The sequence below is a fragment of the Pteropus vampyrus genome, unplaced genomic scaffold (assembly GCF_000151845.1).
Source record: "Pteropus vampyrus isolate Shadow unplaced genomic scaffold, Pvam_2.0 Scaffold333, whole genome shotgun sequence".
NCBI classification, from domain to species: domain Eukaryota; kingdom Metazoa; phylum Chordata; class Mammalia; order Chiroptera; family Pteropodidae; genus Pteropus; species Pteropus vampyrus.
The window spans coordinates 145,848-150,783 of NW_011889114.1; the positions used below are offsets into that span (position 1 = coordinate 145,848).

The 4,936-nt window shown below is 36.9% G+C and overlaps 1 long non-coding RNA gene and 2 pseudogenes across 1 annotated transcript in view; 1 reads left to right on the plus strand and 2 right to left on the minus strand.

Annotated features, from left to right (window-relative positions):
• Window positions 1-1,569: 1,569 nt before the first annotated feature.
• On the minus strand, window positions 1,570-1,685 carry LOC111730743 (annotated as a pseudogene).
• A 1,176-nt stretch (window positions 1,686-2,861) lies between these two features.
• Window positions 2,862-4,936, minus strand: part of LOC111730736 — a 3,956-nt gene continuing 1,881 nt past the window's right edge. The window contains exon 3 of the long non-coding RNA XR_002776803.1: window positions 2,862-4,750. This is a non-coding gene — a long non-coding RNA (uncharacterized LOC111730736). The remainder of the gene's footprint in view (window positions 4,751-4,936) is intronic.
• Window positions 4,004-4,122, plus strand: LOC111730747 (annotated as a pseudogene).

A 4,936-nucleotide genomic window follows, 5' to 3' on the forward strand; every position in this document is an offset into this window, starting at 1 on the left:
AAAAAAAAAATCCACAAACTGGCAAATGTAATTAGTAGATTATTTTAAAAATATACAACAAACTGTTTAATGTCAATACAAAAATATAAAGCTCCTGATTTAAAATGGGCAAATGTTATGAGTAAGATTAAACCAATTAAAAAATTTCAGCTTCTAGTTACCAGGGGCCTTGTATAAAAACTGTATGGAGACAGCCTTTTACTTCATCAAATTGCCAATGTTAGAGTCTCCAGGATCTTGGAGAGTATACGAAAAACATTTAAGTACCATTATTTATTATGTAAATGTTCACTTTGGAAACTAATTTGAAACCACAGTGTGAAATGAAAGAGACACATACCTTAGTGCCAGATTTTCTCGCCTTTTTATAAACTCTAGAAACAAATGCAAGTATCTGTGCTCCAGGAACACTTGGAGACCCATTTACTTTGGCACTCTGGGCCAGAGAAATAAGTCAAAATAACCCAGATTTATCAACCTGAGAATTGATCAAAAATCACGGTATAGTAATCAATGAGAATATAAAGCATCGGGACAAATGAATTAACTTCGACTACCAATTTAACCTTCTCCAATTTCACAAATATATCTTCGCGGATAAAAAATTAAAAAATCGAGTTTGATAAGAATACATACGGGATAACGCTACGCACAGGAGGTGAAATCAAACATTATTTTAACAGAACATATAAACATTATTTTATATAATGTTTATATTAATTTATATAAACATATAAACATTATTTTAACAGAATTTTAAATGTATAAGAAAAGGCAAAACGATGGCATGTAAAAAACATTCTAGAACGGTTAGCCCTAATTCTGAGGATGCAATGAACAGCGTGGTGACTACAGTTAATAAATTCTGTATCGTAGACTTGAAATCCGCTGAAAGAGTAGATCTTAAGTGTTCTCGCCAAATAAAGACAGAAAGAATCAGTGTGAGGTAACAGATGTGTTAATCTGTTGTGGTCATCATTCCACAACATATATGTATATCAAATCATCATGTTAGACAATTTATTTGTTAATTATACCTCAATAAATCTGGTTTAAAAGAATGGTTAACTCGGAAGGCGAGAGGAAAGCATGGTAATGTATAGAAGCCCGCACAGATGTTCAGAGTTATCGATAATTTTCTATGAACTGAGCCGTCGTATGTGAATTTAGGTTCTTTTATTATTTTTATAATTTAGGTTCTTTTATTATTTTATATTGTGTACGAAATATTTAACAGTAAAACGTTTGGAACTATTTAACATATATTTTAATTTTAAAACGAGAACCGGAGTGCACAGTCAACCGTGTGCATCACCATCCTGAGCAAGACCTGTGACGTCTGGGTCACAGTAAAACTCACCGCACTCACCTGTGCTTGCGCTTTCTAGAAAGCGAAGGAGCTAAAATAAACAGCGTGTGAGCAGGAGGCGCTGCTGGCCCTGGTGACGAGTAAGCGTTTCGGTGGAGTGAAAACTAACGTTGAACCGAGTTTACTTTATCCTGCAGTTGACTAAGGGACATGAATACCCCCAGGTGGAGACTCTGCACTTTTTTTTTTTTTTTTTTTAATGCCTACAGCACCTGGTCTTCCTAGGTGGTCTCCCATCCGAGTACTAACCAGGCCCGACCCTGCTTAGCTTCCAAGACCAGACATCAGGCTTGGTCAGGGTGGCATGGCCATAGACTATGGACCTTGGCTTCGCTCGGGCGCGAACCCAGGATCTTCTGCGTGTAAAAGCAGCCGTGCTCACCGCTACACTATGGAAAAACGTCCTCTGCACTTTGATTAATAAACCTGATGCATTTACCAGGAGAGTCATTATGCGTCTGGGAGAGTGTTTTGTGGCTCCTCTGGGCGCATCGAAATGATTCCAGATAAACAAGGACGTGGAGATGGCAGGTGACAGGCAATCCGTTGGGAGAAGTCCCGCTATCCTGTCCTTGATATACGGTCATCGCCAATCAGACCTGCCCTTACCAAGAGGTCTCACTGTCGTGGGGAAGCCGACTGTCCTTCATAAGGCTCCTGGACACTCAACCTTGAGAGTGACAGGCAGGTACAAAGATTCTCATTGTCGCTGTAAGCTTCCCGCAGAGACCTCAATTTTTTTTTTTTTATCAGATTTCCCTTTCTTTCTCATTTTACTGTGGCCGTTTCTCTTCCATATACGTTGCTTTAACTTTTTTTCATTCTTTCATTCATTTCATTCTTTAATATCTTTCATTCCTCTGATAGTATTGCATTGTCTTCAGTTTTATTTTAAAACCGTATCACACTTCGTTCATTGTATTTTGACTTTTTAGCTTCTTGACAACTATTTAAAAATTCCACGCAATCTGTGTATTTTCTAATTTCTCCCCTTACGTTTTTCTTCCTTGTCTCTTCTTTGTTCTACGCAGAAGTTGATATTTGCATTTGATATAATTTGCCTCGTTTGATTTCAGCACCCCCTTTTCTAATCGGTGATGTCACCTTTGCTTTTGTTTATCTCAACATTATTCTATTTTTTATGGATAATTCCCTTTATCTCAAGTTATCATACATTCCTTTTCATTTAAAAATGTGTTAATCACATTGAGCCTAATTCATACATTGTTTCCTCTTCCAGGTTTTATACGATTTTTATCATATTCCTGGGTTCAACCTATTTTTATGAATGATTTTTGTACTGACTTTGCTCTCATTAACTTTGAAAATTGCTTTGAATAATTCTAATAATTTAACTAAGGATTCCTTTTGTTTCCCCTTAAAATTTATATTTTTTCAATGATGAAAAATAGCGTTACTTTCTTTCCCAGTATTAGAAATCGTATTTTCCATTTTTTACTATAAAGCTCAGGAAATTCAAAAACATGAGGGATTACAGTGATAATAGATTTTTTTTATTCAGCCAATCTCAAGAAGCTTTCAAAATAACCTTTAATATGTCACTATAGATGTTTAAGTCAGGGTAAAATTATTCCTTTCTCCTGCTACCTAACTAAAATTTGTGTCATAAATATATGCTGAATTTTATCTCATGCGTATACTGAAGTGATCATATATTTTTGTTCCTTTAATCTACTAGTGTGGATAATCTTACAGATGACATTGCAAACGTTAACCTTACCTTCCATGTTTGGGATAACTGGTCAAATGCTTGATTCTTTTTACATAGAGTGGACACGATTTTATCATATTGGCCCACATGGTTTTTTATCGGGTTCATGAAATAGTCTTGTAATTGTCTTTTTCCTATCTTTGTTGTGTTCTGCTACTAAGGTTAAGTTAACTTCATAATGTGATTAATGGAATGTTTCTTTTTTTCTATCTCTGGGGAATATCTGTAGCTATTATTTGTATCTGGTGTGTTTGCCATACGTCACCATTAAAGCATACTTTGAATTTCCTGAAGGAACGATTTTTGCCCAGTGTTCAATTTCATCATGAGGAGCCTTGCACATTTATGCCTTTCTATTATTTCTTTTCTTTTTTTTTCTTTTTCTTTCTTTTTTGGTAAATTAAGTCTTCTAGAAAATTTCCCCCATATCTCCTAAATTTGCATATTTGTTGGCAAAGTTAACCATTGTGTCATGTTATGTTCTAATGTTTATAACTTCTCCACTCTTGTCCCTTAAACTTTTTTAATCCTGATATTATTTGTGCATCCCTTTGGGGAGGGGGTGATGCCACCTCACATAGGTTTGTTAATTTAATTATTTTTTGAAGGAACTGACTTTTGATTTTCTTTTCCCTTTTCATACCAGGGCTTTACCTGTTCATTTGTGCTTTACCTGTATCGATTCCATTTATTTTTTTTTTAAGGATTAATTCGCTGTTCCTTTTCTGGTGTCACTTATTTCTTTTTATTTTTTTCCATTTGACTTAGAAATTTGAATCCTACCTTCTTTATCCATCTAATTCTGTACTCTAAGGTACTCAAGAGTTCCTGGAATCCAGACTCTGGAAGTGACACATCTCGGCCTGACGTACAGGAGAGCTGAACATTTAAACACTCTCCTTGTGTATGGCCATTCCACCCTGAACGTGCCAGATCTTGTCTGATCTCGGAAGCTAAGCAGGGTCAGGCTGGGTTAGTACTTGGATGGGAGACCACCTAGGAAGACCAGGTGCTGTAGGTGGGGGAAAAAATAAAATAAAACCCCTCTCCTCACACTGGACTGTCAATCGTTATATTTATCTACAGGCTCTATTATTTACAGCTTCACAGTAGGATCTATTTTGTTTCATTTGAAACCTGGTTGACCTAATTAAAACATCAGTAAGATAATGTTTCCAAACGATGCCATTTGGGGGTTTTTCTCCATTGCTCAAATTTGTGTGTTGGGCTCATGGGGAACTCATTGCTCTTCACGTTATGTATGTACGCCTTCTTAACTCGGTCTCGCCTGGAAAAGCCCATAGATCTGATTTTCATACACCCGACATTGGTCGATGTCTTGACCATCAAATTCAAGTTGATACCAGATACCATGTTATCCTTCGGAGTCAGACATTTTCTGGACAATGTCGTAAAGCACCGATGTTCACGTACAGAGTTACCTGGGGTCTTTCCGTCTGTACTACCTCCCTCCTGAGTGTGTTTCGAGCCATCGCTATCAGTCCAGTAATTCTGAATGGGCATGCCTGAAATCTAAAACCTCTGTCTGGGGCAAGGAGGCAGGACCCTCTGTATCCCCAACCCCCACTTTAACTTTAGAGATTATTTTGATGACGATAGGTAGTCTTCTAAACACACCCATGTGCTACCTCGGTTAACTCTCACATTTATCAGATGATACTATTATTTTATAGATGAGGAAACAGAGGCACTGGGAGTTAAATAATCCTGTAAATAGCAAATCCGGCAAATACCACCCCCTCATTTATTTTCCAATGTCCCTCCTTATCTCTTTGTGCCCCAATTCCTTCTTTATCACCCAAATTCCTGGTATC